Consider the following 17090-nt stretch of genomic DNA (forward strand, 5'->3'; position numbering starts at 1 on the left):
CTTGTAACGAGTGTTGAGTACTGATGGACGTCTCTGATCGTAAGGGACCGATTGATGAAGAACTTGACCGACGAAAATTTAATCAAATCGATCTTTGTACAACTAAAATGTTCCCAAATAGGTTGCGAAGTGAAATTTCGAAACAATTTGACCGTCGGACATGTTCAAACTTGTATTGTGGAACGCGAAGGGAAAGATTGACCGTCAAGAAAAACTCTCCAAGTGTACCAACCAACAGCTACTAATGGGTGTAGATGGGGGATAGGGAGGTTATATTGCAAAAGTACACGGACGGAAAGGGGATGGCTGGACGATTAATCGAAAACGTGACCCGAGTCAGCTCGTAATAGTGCCCAAAGTGTACAACACGACCATCCAACCGATGTCCTCGTCATCACCGTAAAGCGCGAGAGGAAGGGAGGAAAATTCACGCCCGTCCACGCCATCGATTGTAATATCGCATGAATGATACGACGGATCGGAGCGGAATTTAGTGGATGTCTGACCGTGCGCCGACTCGTACTACTTGATCGGACAATTTTTTTTTTTTTTTTTTTTTTTTTTTTATTCTAGCGTGCGCAAGTCTTGGTAGCACAAGCTCTAAGGTTACTTTTTTTTTATTTTTACACTCCAAATTTTTGCTTTGTTACTTCGATTACTTATTGTACGGATAAATTTATGTTTTGGTGGTGTATTAGTTTCTACGTTTAACGGATACTTTGGCAAATATGAAAATTCGTAAAATAAATATGTACTACTTGAAGCATTTGGCGTTGTCAAGCTAGAATACATGTGTATGTACTGTCAAGCTCACGGGTATACTTACGGAATGAAAAATTGGCTTTTATTTTTTTGGACAAGGAAATCGTTAGAGGGAATCCATGATTTTATTATAAAGCCTCCGAGTCCCACTGACGCTATCGAAAGCAGGGCACGGAAACAAAGACAATATGAAGTAGTGAAAATAATTCTCCGGTACGTTATTAAACTAGTTATTCATGTTGTTGCTCATGGAGTATGTAAAAGTGAGTATTTTGTTAAATATTTAAATCGAGAAACTTGTGAAGCGTGTTTTGGGGGGTGGATGAACTAAATAATATTTCTCCTCCCATTTTCAGCCCAAACGAGGCGTCAAACGGTGGAAAGTAAAACAAATTTATCGAAAAGTACTCGTAAGAACTCGTTAAAGCAGTCGCTACATCGAGCCGACGAAAAAGAGAGAAAGAAAAAAAGAAAAATACAAAATTACACCCCAGAACCTAATTTACAAGTTTCAAAGTGGCCTACTCGTTTCTAGAGCAGGCGAAGGTGTTTTTTAATTCGCAAACTGTGGCCTCACATTCAAACACCACTTTGCACGGCCTGTGAACCGTAAATTTCAACCTTCGTTGCGGGGGAAAAAAAAACAGCCCAACCAAGTCTCAATCGATACAGAACAACCTCCTCCACATTGAAGTCCAAACTCGCCCCGAAAGTCTCTTCTCTCTGTAACTTTGCACGCAAACACAATACATTTACAGATCCGGTGGAGTAAACCAACTACGAGTCGTCGCTTCTGACACCAGCACTGATTGCGAGTAGCGGGAGTGACAGTGGCTCTAGCTCTATTAACGCCCTACGGGATGGCGCGAGTCTACTCGTTTGCAGGCTACCACCGCGTCCTCTCGGCTGTATTAGGTTTCAGTTCCGCTGCGCGCGTACGCGCTAATGACTAGCTCGTTCCCTCGCACCGATTACTCTACTTTCCTCCGTCCCTCGTTTTCTGCGGTCACTTCTCCTCTCTAGCGCTGATCCGCGCTATTATCGAAATTCACGTGTAACCAGACGTAGAGATACCGGCTGCTGGAATCATCACAGCTGCCAACAAATGGCGGAGTTCGCTTTTGCGCGGAGCTTTTTCGTCGATTGCTTTTGTTGCTCACTTGGTGGGCTGATGATCGGTTACTGTATACCGTTCTGTTTCCAGCGCTAATGGAAAAGTGGAGCACGTACGTATCGTGCGATGACTCGCAGGGCAATTTACATTTTACATACACCTGTTAAAATTGTTTGATCTCTCGAAACGTGGAAGCATGGAGCCAACATGGAAACTCGAGCGACGGTCCAACATGATACGAAGGAGGTGGTCAACGAGGTGAGAGTTGATTACGTGTTTGTTTTAAAGTAAAGGTTTAAACAATCATTTGGGGAGATAAAAGCTTTGTACGATGCATTTACTTATTGCATGTACATAATTAAAATCGATATTACGATAGAAAGTGAAAATGCATGGATTAAGATCAACGGTAATTTAATTTATAATTCATATTCTCGTTCCAGCTGTACAACGAGCCGTAATTAAAAACCAAAGCTTAGAGAGAGCCAGAGACCAAGTGAAGATAGGGTTGTAGATTTCTAAAAATGCCAATCCCAAACTTGAAGCTAGTTTTAATCCTTTGTTAGTGCATCGAACGAGAATCCCCTCCATCGCGCATCGGTATGTTCGAACGTGTAGTTGTAATTTAATCAGTTTCGACTGAGTGCAGCGGTGTTAAATTTTGAGGCGAAAACACGCGCTCTGGGGCCAAAAACCACTAAAGGGTCGTGAATTCCTCCGGAGGTAGGCTTCTTTTTGCATTATTTATAATAGCGAGCGGAAGAGAGGGAAGGGGAGGAGGAAAAGCCAGATCCAAGGGCTCTCTGTCGGGCTTCGCGATCGTCATCCCAGTAGAGGGGCACATGGAGCTTTTTTTTTACTGTTATTACACGCTGGCCCCCAACTTGGGTGCTTGTTTTGTTGAGGGAGGGTGTAGTTAGTGCCCGATGAATAGTCAAGAGAATCCGGAGAGTGCAAGATCGAGGGGCATCGTACACATACGTGTGGTTTTGGTGCGTGTGCTGTGATATTAAAGTCCGAATGGCTAGTGCTGCCGGTGGGTGGTCTGCTCCGTTGAATAAGTTACGAGTTCGGTCGATGATACCTATATATATTTTTACTCGCTGACAGAGGGTTGAAAATCACTTTACTTCGGTTTGTTTTTGCAGTGGAATGCGTCGTGTTGGTTTGAGAAAAAAAAAATAAGAACGATTTTCCAGTTACGTTTAAGAAATCGTGTTTTCAATGTTGAAGACTTTCTTGTCAAAGATACATATTTTCTCCGTCAGAGCAAATTGTACCTCAAAACTTTTAATCAGCTAACTGGTTCCTCGGGTGGTGTTTTTCGAGTATCACGAATTTATAGCCACGTGTTCCATACGCATAAAAAAAAAAAAAATGAAAATGAAAATTGGATACCCGAAGCGAGTTGAATTTAGATTTTTAATGTAAGCTCATCGAGGCATGCTCGAACGAACCTTTACCTTCGACCAACACGACACAAAATCATTAAAGCATCAGCCTTAATCTTGACACGCGTGTACATAATAATAATAATAATAATAATAATATCCAGCTTACACGAAGATACCGAAGCCCTCCAAGCGCCCCTCCAGCGGAAGGGGAAAATATGATTCGTCATAAAATAGAGCCAAGGTAGCGTCTTGGCAATGAATAGCGAGGGGGGAGAAAGGGAGGAGCTCTTGGCGTCTCTCGTCAGGGGCCACGCGATAGGTACGGGAAACGATCAGCTGATGTGACCCGATCCGAGTAAAAAGCTCGGCTCGAGAATCTTTGGGGTGAAATATGTGAAATAAACAAGTGTGACTGAGCGGAAAAATTTACTAGCTGCGCGTAAACGTTAACTCGGGGAGTTGTAGAAAAAAAAAAAAGAAAAGTTACTTTTTGTTTATTCCCTACGTAGTATCGATACTTTTCATGCAAGCCTCCTATCGGAGCAGTCAAACGTTTCTGCTCGAATTCTTCGTGCGCTCTACTTTGCTTGATTTTTTTTTTTTTTTTTATTGTTGAATAGGCAAGAAATAGCATGTTTCACTTTTTCATACATCGCGGATGGTAGCAAGAGTATTCATTGTTATTTGTACTTCCACGATGAAAAACTTTTTTAAAAAAATGCCTATAATGCATTATAATTATACTTGGTTACCTTTAAAAGTATCGATGGAAATGAAATTTCAAAGCAGTACCCGTATACGCTGTCCAGTCGTAGAAGCAGAACTAGATTTCAACTCGGTGGTGAAAGAGCACCCAGTGTGGGACAAAACACGAGCAAAAACTCGAGACAGAGACAGAGCGTGCGAGGGAAAATTAGAGCCGTGGACGAGATTTTCGGATGTGTACAGGGGGGAAAACCAGTGAAGCAGTTGATCGTGGGTACGTATAGCTTCGCGAGCACACGTGCAAAGGAAGGGAAGAAACCTTTTAGCGGAGAATCGATAACTTGCGGACGCAAGCTCCTTTTACCAAGCTCACGCAGCATCCACTCGAATAGCGAGAAATTTCTTTCACGGGTGTGTGGGTACGGTGGAGTGCATAAGGGAAGAAATACGATGCGCCGGTGCTCGGTTGCGAGGAAGGTTCTTTTGGCAAGGATTATTGTCTAGCTCGGTTTCAATTAATTTGTCGTTTTACTTTTGTTTTACGAGTTCACAGCCACTTGTTCCTTTTTTTTGGGAGGGAAATTTTTAGATTTACATCATTGATAACAATCAAGTCGAATCCTCTTTCGGGCGGAAATGTGCAAAGTTTCGCCGTGGCGTAATTTTCACTGCAGCGAATTGGCTTATAGCTGTGCGGAATGGAAACTACGAACGTGCCAAATTTTAATAAAAATGTCCACCAACCCCCCGCGTTTTTCGTACCAACCGAGTGTGACTTTTTTTCTTTTTTTTTTTTTTTCACCCATAAATAGTGGCCTTTTCAACGTCGTCCTGACGTTTGTTACTCGTTTCGGCTGAGAGGAAGTACGTAGCAGGGATTTAAATTTGTTGGATTTATTTTTTATCGATGTTTCGCGAAGCGCTCGCGTTGATTTGCCGACACTTTGGTGTGTTTTATGACGATAAAAAGTTTGAGCCCAGTAGTACATCGTCGAAAGGAAAGGAGCAATTTCTCGTCAGTTTGATAGCCAGAAAATGACGTTTCTTGACTCACAGAGCCATATACGATGTTGTTAATTGTTTGAACACTAGTTACATCAGGGAGTAGCGAAAGCTTGTTGAAATGTCAAGATCAACTTGCAGCGCTGGTTCGTCATTGTTTTCGCTGGCACGCTTGGATTGCTGTGCGAAGCGGTGCCAAGTCACGATTAACTCTATGCCAACACGATAACCGGAAGCTGGTTTGCTGAGCATTTGCTGAACTCTCGAGTATTTTTTGGCGATTAAAGCGGTGCTCGAACTTGGTACATTAATCAACAACTTGAACGATATGAAATGAATACTTTATTCATCAGTGCCCTTGTAGTGGCCCCCACACCCTAATATCCCTGGATCAATTACCCTCGAGATTAATACATTGACTCAGCGAGAATAGTAAAATGGAAAAGCCTTAGACCACCAATAGAAGCGGCAGGATGATTTTCAAAGCATTAGTTAATAGCATAGAAAAATTAAGATTCACGTCACTCATAAACTACGTATGATTCGTAATTTGTTACGGCCTTTCTTTTCCTCACAGTAGAATCAATTACGATCAGCACGTAACAATTTTTCGATTCTTAGAGTAACGCATATCCAACAGTCTCGAAAAATATATCCGATAACCCGATGAGCACGACGACATTCTGTCGATCGCACGTCCTGAAATCAACGTCAGTCACATGTACAATGCTCTCACCCATATACAGACTTTGGCACGTCTTCGCGTCGTTCAGTGTATCTGACAGTAGTCTCAGCATGTTACGCTACATTTTTCTCCTATTTCCTTTCCTCGCTCGTCCAGTCGAATTTCGCGAGACATCTTTTCGCGGTACATACTCCATGAGAATAAACTTTGAGGGAGAGTTTCGAGGTGTTCTGAATTTTATATGGGCAAACGTCGGCCCAGCGTGCTCGCGGCTGCTACAGTGATACGATGCGAACAGTATCAGAGACAGCTCGAAAATGAGAGCTTGCAATTATTCACAGCAACTGGGTGTACAATGCCTCCATGTTTCATGACTATTTTTCGGTGATGAAAAATTTCACTCGGAGCCCAGCTCTCACTTGGTAATTTTTACATTAAATTGCAACTACAGCGTTCAATCCAATGCTAAAAGCATCTTATGCTATGATCCATTGGTGATATCTCAAGAGATTATTTAACCATGGGATCAAATACAGAGTAAAAAAATTTAGATAGTCCAACTGGTTGTTAAGACTTAAATGACTTTTCAGTAGTAAATCAAAATCAGAATTCATGTACGTATGGCACATCATGTAATGTTTCCCCATTTCAACAGTCTAACCAAGACTGACTACGAGATTTTTCTCCTTCGATTTTTCCATCTATGAGATTTCGAAGGGCAGAAATATAAAATACGAAAAATGCTCGCTGCTGGGACATAAATTGGGGAGCAAGCTCGGAAAGTAAAATCGGAATATGCGTAGAGAGAAAGGCAAAGGTAAACGCTCGCTCGGGGCTTCCGTACATACTAGTGCCTACTCTTCGGGGAATATCGATCGACCGTACGCGATGTAATTTCTTTGACGCGCGATCCTCCAGTTGTGAGGGATGCCCATAGACGTAAGGTTCTTGAGTTTTTCTTTAATACGGGGGTTGTTGAGGTTTAGAAGAGCTGCAAAAAAATATGCAAGAGTCATATTAATACCAATACTGTTAAGGTGTGGTTTCGTATGTACATTTAACATGAGTAACATGAGTATAGGCCGCGTGGGAGTAATATTAGGATTAGGTTACACTGTTTCGATATGTCGTGTGCATTTCAATTAAAACGCTTCATAAATAGGTCGAATACGATGATAAATATTAGAGGTGGCTGAGATACATGGTATTTATAAAGTCATTAAAATCCAGATCAATCTGAAATATAAAATCCTTTGCAATATTTCTTTGTATTCGTCACTCAGGAAACAGGACGTTGAAAGGTGATATTTGTATTTTCAAATACGAATATCCACCCCGATGCGTGCAACTAAAAATTTAAAAATATAATTTAACATCACGCGATCAGAAAGTCATTTGATCAGCAGCTGCCGCGGCCATTTGTTTCCTTTTGCCTCCACTTGAAAGCAGAACAGATGAATCATTTCCCAACCTCGAATACGAATAGTAAAAAATAACAATCAAGTATATTTTGACAAATTATCGAGAGAATGTATTCCCAGGCGTCGCAGAAGGACATGGAACGGAAAGGCCGAGCAGGCAGATGGGTCGCAGTAGTACAGACTCGTTATGGTCAGACGTAACGATAAAATGACAGTAAATTTTTGCTTCGAAACTTTGAGAAAACTCTTGCTTGGGTTTCAAACTGCGCCCCCCTAACGCGTACACGTAACTGACAAAATGGAAAAAAATGGGGGACCCCTTAAACACATGCAGACTCGATTGTCCCGTAAAAGTGCGCGAATCGCTAAAACGGTAAAACTTTCGACTTTTATCTCGTTTTACATGCGCGCCCGAGCCACCGCTCTATACAGGTATAAAAAAAAAGGAGTTGCGCGAAAAAACGAGATGATGAGGGAGAGGAGGAAAAAAGTTGAGGACCAGAGTGGAAAACTCCCCGGGGCCGTGTGAACTTTAATTAGGTTCGGGAGAACGAGGAAGAGACTAATCGCGCAGTAATCTATTTACGACGTAGGCGCTGTGCTCTTCATGTTCTTCTCATTTGCCTCTTGACTGCTAGTTCAAATAGTACACGTGTGTGCGTGTTTGACTGACTCCTTAAAGGATATTCGGTTCTAAAGGCGTTTTTGGTGATTTAGAGCTCGTCCACTCTTATCCCCCACAAATGGTTATTTTAATGACAGTGAAAGTAACGTTTTGACTTATCGAGATTAAATTTGAAAATTATTTACGCGTCCACTGAAAGTGATGATTTTTACTTTACCGCTGAATAACTTTTTAAAATCCACGATAGGATAAAATATCTTTAAAGACGCATTGGGGGCGAGTTTTTTTAGGGCTGGATGATCAATGGCTGCTGAAAAATGATAAATTTCCAGAGTCCAGGCCAGGGTAAGGGAGGGGGAGAGATTTATCGATGATCTAAGCAAAAAAACCCTAATACCGGCCTAAACTGACTTTGAAGAGGGAAGGAAAAAAAAACAGCTTCCTTGATGACCACATCCACAAAACGGAAGAGGAGCAGAGGAAGGAAGTTCATGGCTGGCACGGTTAGCCGATACAAAAAAAAAAGAAAAAAAAAAAAATATTTACGCGTGAAACAATTTCAGGAGCAAATTGGCAATAGGGAGATTCCGGCTGGTTTAGCGCGCGTGGAATCACTTTTGGTACAAACGACCGGAAAATACTTCCAAGAGAACGGCTAGAGGATAATGAAAAAACGCAAATACACCGGAGAAAGTCGAGACACCGTGTACGTGCGAGTCGCGTATACTTACAAACTCGAGCATTTGCGCGAATGAGATGCAAGAGGCAGGGAATTCTCTCGGCCATTTTCACCACCCGCCTCATTTCACGAACCTGCAGATACTTTCGTCGCACCATCTTTTCCTCGTGACTCTTAGAGGAAACGTCCGCCGTCCATCCTCGCGATTGCCTAGCGTCATTTCTTCCGGCTCCCCTTTTTTCCTCTCTCGAAATGCACCTTAAACTTTTTTTCGCCTTCAACGCTGTTTCTACACAATCTTGCCCTATATTTCAGCTCGTTTTTTTTTGTACGCTCCTTTTCGTTATTTACGATGGGAAAGATGTACTTTCTCACTCGAGATTAGGATACATCGGAAATCGATAACCGATGGTAGTATACAGCCCTGCAACCGACCCCCTTACACGCTCGCCCCTTCTCACACTATCGCACCGCCATCGGCCGTACATGTACGTATAAATGTTGGCTCATCCTTGTGGCTTGATTATTGAAAATCATGAAGATTAACGCGATACTTGGTACAAGTGAGCGTGCGATAATATACCATTCGGTTGGGAATCAAGAGTCAAGTAATTGCTCCTCTGAGTGATTGATGCGGGTAGTCGATGCGAGTGCAGTGTTAACTCTGGTGAGTTGGAAAAATGGTAATCGAGAGTCGAAGAAAATCGAGGGGCTGAAAATATTTCTTGATCCAAGAGCTAGCTGGAGTAATCGATTCACGTCAAAGGATAATAGTTATATCACCCCCAAAATGTTGGTTCTTGTAAAAATAATTAAAAGCAGCACACGTGCTTTGTCAAACCACGATTTCGTCATTTCAATCATTTATTCCCACCAGAAAATTACTTGGCTTATACTTTTAGAAAAAAAAGAACTCCCACAAAACCCCGGATGATTAATTTTTCATTGAAAAAAAAAAAAAAAGAAAGTAAAAAAAGAAAAGAAAAAAAAAGAACCTTGAAAAGATCCCACGAAAAAAGTCCGACACCGCGACAAAGTCCTCCAAAACAAAGATTAAACACGCTTCCGGTGAAAGTGGAGCAGAATGCGGAACGGGGAAAATAAAAGCAGCGTCCTTCGGTGTCGAGTGCAGCCACGAAGTTGGCTGCACACGTGTACACAGCGAGGAAATTCAATTCCCCGAGGAAAATTTGGCTGAGCCAAGGGCGAAGATCACCTCGTTTTCCTTACACTCCATTTCCGAAGCACATCCGAGTTTCATTAAGCCGAATTAGAGGATATTCCAACCTACGCTTGCATTCGAGGACACACGCATGCGGGATTGCACCAACAGAACAATCAGAATAAAAAAAACTCTACACGGCAGTTGGCTCTGAAACTTTGCGACTTGTTAAATCGCTCCGCCGCATAATGTAGACGGAACGTCGGCTACATTCAATCGCAAGAGCACAGAACAGTATCAGCTCGACCGACTGATTGGGCTCACCTACTAATTATATGGACGCTGTTGGGAGCCGTTTACAGCTGACACAGGAGCGTGAGCGAAGTAATTCATAATAGGAGCAGCGATAGGTGCATAAGCACGTCACGGGAGGTGCAATTAGAGAAATGCTCGAGCGCCGTTCTGTCATCGTGAGAGTTGACCTTTTACCGGGTGATGGTGCGTGTGCCAGTGTGGCTGGTGTACGAGGGAACGGAAGTGGGAACGAGGGAGTCAGAGTCAAAAGAGCAGGTCGTAATTTTCGGAAGAGCAGGGGGTGGTGTTTTACGTTCTGTTGCGCCACGATGCCACTGATGGAGATTAATGGCTCCTGGGGATCGGCGAGTTTGGATGGACCGCTACTGTTCTCCGGCACTATCGCTGCTCCCTCAATTTTTTGGATGGGAAAACCAACTTTTTGGACCAGAGCTTTCATGTTTCATGGGTAACGAATGGCTGATAACATTTTGGGAATTTTTCATGTGTCTCAGTATTACAACTACCGTTATAATAGCCAATAGTTTTATCCTTGCGACGAGAATTCGTCCTGACCCAGCAGGTACCTACACGTACAACCTATAGGGTTGCTTTTTTTTTATTCCAACGAAAGAGCTTAATCATCAATCAACCCCTTCCATCAGCGCTCAATACTGCTTTTTTCATCGATCACTGTTGACTTTTTCTTCCCCTCTTTTTCATTTCTACCTTTGGTACGTTTTTTTATTCATTTGTTTCCCCTACCATCTCGTTTTCCGTAACTTTTTTCCCCGCCCATCTCTGTATTCGACTCTCAACGTGTATAGGCACACTTTGTGTCACGCTGTGTCCCAAAGGGTATCGATTCACCAGGTCCTGGTACTTGTTTTTTTTTTTTTTTTTTTTTTTTTTTGCCACTTTACTTCCCAGCGGGAGTTAACGGAGCAGAGATGATGTGTATCGCGGAAGCGTCCAGCGCACGGATTTCCCGTCGTTGGCTCGACTGTTTTTGACAGGGAACAAAAAATTGCCACGTTATACTTACTCGCACTCCCCGAGTACCGATTTTTTGCGCCAAAGAATTTAGTTTTTCTTCCTTGAGGTTTTCCGTAGGTTTCTCTATACGCATTCCCGCAAATTGGTGGTGCTTGTGTGCCACCTAATCGTGTTTATGACGCGCGCGTGAAAGTTAATTTGAGCAAGAAATTCAAGACTATTTTTTCCCTCTACTCTACCAACTACGAGTTCACGTTCATTAAAGAGCTTGTAATTTTAAAGGAGCCCATTTTCAATTTGACGAGCCAGTTTCTGCAACTCAAAAAGGGGTGGAAAAAAATTTCATACGACGCGTTATCTCAGCGGATAAGTCACAATAAACAACTTCAAGAGGCTTTCCATCAGAGACGACCCATGAAGTCAATACTTTCCCGATAAACGTCTCCGTTTTCCTCCGTCCACGTCTCGTAAGATTATAACCGTAGTATACTCGTGAAACTCGTTTACTTCCCCAGCAGATACTACCTAACCTTATCGAGGCTTGCTTTTTGTTACACAATCTCTTCTTCCTACAAACACATTTTTGTACCCATACGCGAGTATCTATAGGATGAAGCACTATAAGGTAAGAAGAAAAAAAAAAAAAAAAAAAATGATGGTGCTAAGTGACATCTTTGATGCCGTGACACGGGAAAGCGGAAGGTACAGATAAGAAGGGACAACGAAATTCTCAGGCGGAAGAAAGGTAGTTAGTGTCTCCCGAAGTCGTTTCCAGAAAACGACTTATCTGACCATGTACGAGAAGGAACAGGGGAAGACCAGGATTGCGGTGGTGTGTTTGAGAGATGATCTTGATTGGCTCTTCCTTCTCATGTGTGGGTGTGTATATACGTGTACCGTGGAAATCTTCCTCTTGTATAATTGGTTTCACTCTTGGCAATGGCCGGGCGAAAAATAACAAGTTAATTTTTTTTTTCCTTCCGAGTCCTCCGACAATGTGCAAGAGATGTCCCGATAAGTTAATCAATTTTAGCCTTTGGATTGAGAATTTAGGATGTTTATGTCAAACTTTTTTTTAAAATTGATAAAGCACGTTTGTTTATAATGTTTTTTAAAATGGTGAAAATAAATATATATTTCGATCAATTTTCAGGAGACAGTATCCATTGCTGATTTCAAAAATAACTAAAATTGGTGATAGCAAAATCCTCAACAACACGCTTAGAAACACATTCTAGTTGAAGAATAAATTTGTTTTTCTACTTTTTCAAGGTAGCTGAGAGCAAATACAAGTGACCAAATCAGAGCTCCGTTTCGATTGAGATTATTCTCATACTTACACACGATTCATTCGAATTTGTACGTGTAGATACATACATACCCAAAGCAATGCAACGCGTCTGCCCCCGTAGGTACACGTACTCGAGTGGGTAGAATACCAAGCTTGTGGTCTGCAGGCAATTGATATGCAAGGCTCAGTTGACCGATAATTGACCTCCTCTTGTGGCTGATAAGTCATTGTTGCTACACAAGATGAAGTGGGGTAAAAATTACACGTGTACAGAACAGTGCTCACCCTCTGTTTTATTTTTCTCGGGCTGATATTGAATATAACTCAGGATGAAAAAAAAATTATTACTAAACGTAACAATTGAGGTACGTGACGGTACAGTCACGTAAGATTATTATTAAAGATTTAACTAGGGAAATATCGAGTTGATAAAAAAACGGAAATCACGCGGACAATGTACCCCAATGATCCAACCCTTGCCGGACGTACTTGAAAATAGGTTTCCGCGCATAGGAGACAAACTGACGACTATCACGAAGATGGATGGCACCGGAAGACGAAGGATATGCTTAGTCTGCGAAATGTAGGTAGTTTATTAGGGCAGAGGCGAGTGGATCTTACAAAGGATCACGGGAAAATCGCTCGACCGTCTCCAATGGGTGAAAAAGAAGGTGGGAGACGGGGAAAGAGGTTCAAGTCAAGTTATACACGTGAGACTCTATCGCTCGATCGTAAATTGAATTTTTCTCCTTTTTCCCAAGGGAACTTGTTTGGTTGCTGAAGCTTGTCTGCCACGCATTGTCATTTGCTTGGACGAAATTTTGACATTTTTCAATACTCTACGTTAAATATTTATGCTTAAATTATCGGCAACCGAGTTTTAGTGTATTTTACTCAGTTCAGCCGGTTACTTCACCCCCACAAGAAAACAGACAAAAAAAATTTCCACTCTGAATATTTTTTTGTTCCTCGTACTAAAGTAACCAACTTTTACTGCTTCGAGCAACGTAGTGAACTCCTTATCGGCTTGTGTCTCTTCCTTCTTTCCCTTCGGTTTGTTGACTTTGAAAAATGTTTTCCCAGAGCTCATCGATATACCCCTGTACCGAGAAATTTTCCGAGGCTCCACCATTTCCGCACCACTCGCTCCTTTCGGCAGACTTCCCGAGACTTATTGTTGCCTTCGTTTTCTCAAAGGGGCGAAGATCCAATTTACTTTACCCCCAACATTTAGGCAGATATCCGCATGCTGCTAACGCAAGGCAGTCATGTGAAAAAGTCGAAATTGCTCCCTGAACTCTTGCCGGAACAATGAAAGATGGGATGAGAATCCGGAAAAAAAAAATCTGTTCGTTTACGCTTAGTGTGTACAAGAGTGGGTGAAGAAAGGCTGCTAATGAGGCAAGTGACTCTCGTGAATCACCACGCTCCGCGAGCTGGTGACTTCCCCTCTTCGAGAGAAGGTCTTCTGCTGCAAAATCAAGCAGAGCCTTGGGAAATGTAAAGGTGGGCTGGCTGTGTTTCCTCGATCAACTGGGCCCTCCCTCTCTTTTGAATGAGCTCGATTGGTCGACGACTTATCTGACTTTAGTTTGGGTTAGCTGTTGCTGGAAAAGGTCTAAGATTTTCATACTTCCAAGCTTTTCTTTGATTTTTCGACCATTAGATGGGTAGGAGAGTCACTGATCGAACAATGACCATGAATTTCATTGATGACGCGTATTATTTCACGAGATAACAAGTCACAGGTGTAAAAGCCAAAAAGATTTTTAGATAAGAGCTGTCAGTCCCGGTGAAAAGTGTAAAAAGTCAGCTCTCCCACGATTTTAGTTTTTCACTCCAGTTCCAAAGTTGTTTCTCGGCTATTTGTAAAAAGTAAGCATCAAACTGTGTTTTATTTTTTTCGTACAAACGACGATGACAATGCCTTAAAATAAGAACTAACAAGAACGATGCATAAATCTGACGAAAAAAAGCAGAAACACTCCAACGCCGTGACTTATCGCGCGACCCTAATCACCCTTATTTCTCCCCCCACCCTCATATGGTTACCAATCTCTCGTCAGATCGAGTTTCCAACTTTCCAAGCCAGCCTCTGGCCACGGTATCAATTATTTTTCCTCCCTAGGAAACCAAGCTATCGACCGAGCTGCTCCTAATATTAAAATTTCCAAGCACGCAGCTTTTCTTGCTTTTATCTCCCAGCAAGCAAGCTCACCCGAGTTGGTACAAACGCGCAGTTAGCGTCGTAATTGAAAACAAACGGCGGCGCGCTTGTTGGCTAATCAGCCGCCCACGACGTCTCGGCAACCACCGAACCGAGGCACAATACGCGTCTAGACGTTTCTGTTTCGACGAGCGGACTTTGTGTACATTCGTTCCAGAGTCGAGGATGGACTGGTGCCACGCCCGCGCGAACATTATGTTTGTGGAGTGGGTGAGAGACGCCGGAGCTTTTCCATATTGGGCAAAGTTTTCCGAGAGGAGAAAGAGACAAATGCCTTCTTTTTACGGAATAAATCATGTACAGCTATCGTCAGTGAAACGAGGAGTGGTGGTGCGGTTTCTCAAGGTACGAACTACTTTTATAGATATCGATGAAACTCGTTGTTTCGAGAAGAACCCAAGTACTTTTGTTTTCCACTCCCACCTCAAACTGTGTAACTCAATTTGGCTTGAGAACGTGGCAAAGTTGGCTTTCATTGTCATCGAAGAAAAAAATGAGAGATGAATGTAACGTTATTATTCAAGGCAAGAGGGCACAATGTATCTCTAGAGGATTCGTTCGAGCAGCCAAACTTGCGTCTTTCAGTGTACCAGTGAAATTCCAAGCTACTTCGGGGCAGTAAAAAGTACGCAAGTTCCGAAAGTAATCATGCCTCTGCTGCAAAAGTTTCTCAAAATTTGCCAGGGGCCGAACTGTTCTCTAAAACCACGACATCGACTGCCGATACTTAGCCACTGTGTATTGTGACTGTCTCATCGAAGCTTTAACGAAAAACATTGCATTGGCAAACTCGTGCGTGGTCCATCAAATCATGAAGGGATAAAGATCGAATAACCAATTCACTATTTAGCTTGAGAAACACACTCAGCCGGTGGCACGAAATTGGATAATGTTCCACGTCATGCTCCAAACGATCCTAAAGACTTACTCTCGAGCGAGACGTTTATCTTACAGGCTTCGCCTGTCCTATACTATGCCTTGGGGGATAGGGGCTCGAGTGAAGCATCGTGTACACAGTTGACACACGCAACAGTTATACGCTTGACGGTGGTGGTGGTGGTGGTGGTGGTAGAGCTTTAATGAAGGAAGGCTGTAGCGTGACGTATAATCCGGAACGCACGAAAATATAGGGTATCCGTGTGCGCGCGCGCCTTTCGCGCTACTGCACGTGTCGCTCGAATTTGGTTCGGCGCCTCGTCTGACCCGTATTTCCTCCGATGAGGATTTATTACTTGTACTTATTAAAGTTTGCCTTAATTGCACGGCCATACGTTTATGTGTTACGAGTCGCTGAACGCTCGTTTGTTTGTTTTCGCGAGTGTCGGGTTGCGTGACCTGGCATTTCATAAGTTTTGTGCGCATGATAATATTTGGAGAGTACGTTTTCTTTTTTCTTATTTTTTTAGAATAAATTATTGCCATAGGAGTTTACAAAAGTCGAAATCCGCACGAATTCGAAGCCTGTGAGCTCGAAAAACTTTTAATACAGTTATTCAGATTTGAAACAGTACTTGGGGGCGTTGATTTCTGGGAACTTTCTCTATGTGGTTGTAAAAAAAACTTTCTTAATGCGTAAACCCGCGCACCGTTTGCATGAAATGTGCGAATGGCGTAAAATTCGATTTTAGACCGAAAACGAAGTGAATTTCGTTTTACTTCTGGCAAACGGTACCTTTGCAATAAAACGTGAATAGCGCGTCCCTATGGTCTAATAAATCCCTTTCAACGAAAACGAGCTTTGAATTAAAGTCGCACGTGTACATACACGAATACACTCATTCCGAAATTAACAAATTATAATTCACAAGACGCAAGTAAAGAAAGTACACGCCCGTCTGACCAACTCGGGATCAACTACTGCGAAAAAAGTAGGGTATTTAAAAAATAAATTAAAAAATAAATAAATCCATTCTCTTTTGACTATTAAAGCGTTTCAAGTAAAGAAAGTTACATACACGAGAGAAAGTGCACACGAGTCTGACCAAACTCGGGATGTACTACTGCAAAATAGGAAATTTTCTTTAAAAATCTCATGTGAATTTAATGTAAACAAATCCACACTCTTTCGACAATTAAAGCGTTTTCAAATAAAAAAAAGCCACACACACGAGAGAAAGTGCACATGAGTCTGACCGAACTCGGGATGTACTACTGCAAAATAGGGAATTTTCTTTAGAAACTTCGTGCGAATTTAAAAATAAATAAATCCACATTTTTTCGACCATTCGTGCATTTTAAATTAAGAAAGCCACACACACACATATACATAATCGAGAGAAGGCAATACTTGTACGTCTGATTGAACTCGGGATGTACTACTGTGAAAAAAGTAAGAAATTTTCTTTAAAAACTTTGTGTGAATTTAAAAAACAAAAAAATTCACACTTTTTTGATCATTAGAGCATTTCAAATAAAGAAAGCCACCCCCCCTCCCCACACACACACACCAATGCTCAGTGATTTCGTCATAATCCGAGCAAAGCGCTGCAGCAGCAGCAGTACACAGCTCTTGCACATTGTTCCAACGGATCGCAAAAAAAAAAAAAAAGGAGAGAAGCACGTAGCAGCAGGAGACCGCAACATGACTCCGCGAGAGTTGTCTCTCACCGAGACAGTGGGTGAAACAAAAAGACGGGGAGAAAAACGCTGGAACGAACGAGCGAGCGAGCAGAGGCAGTCGTCTCGGGGATATTTATTGGTCGGCACAAGCACGTGCCAGGGATATTTTAGCTC

General features: G+C 42.3%; 1 protein-coding gene across 1 annotated transcript in view; it reads right to left on the bottom strand.

Moving 5' to 3' along the window:
- Calx (sodium/calcium exchanger 3) overlaps positions 1–17090 on the bottom strand; it is a 104432-nt gene that overhangs the window by 45933 nt on the left and 41409 nt on the right. The window lies entirely within an intron of this gene.

This window comes from Copidosoma floridanum, unplaced genomic scaffold, assembly GCF_036245765.1.
Source record: "Copidosoma floridanum isolate Cflo_tuat_1 unplaced genomic scaffold, Cflo_Japanese_pri ptg000013l, whole genome shotgun sequence".
Classification (NCBI taxonomy): domain Eukaryota; kingdom Metazoa; phylum Arthropoda; class Insecta; order Hymenoptera; family Encyrtidae; genus Copidosoma; species Copidosoma floridanum.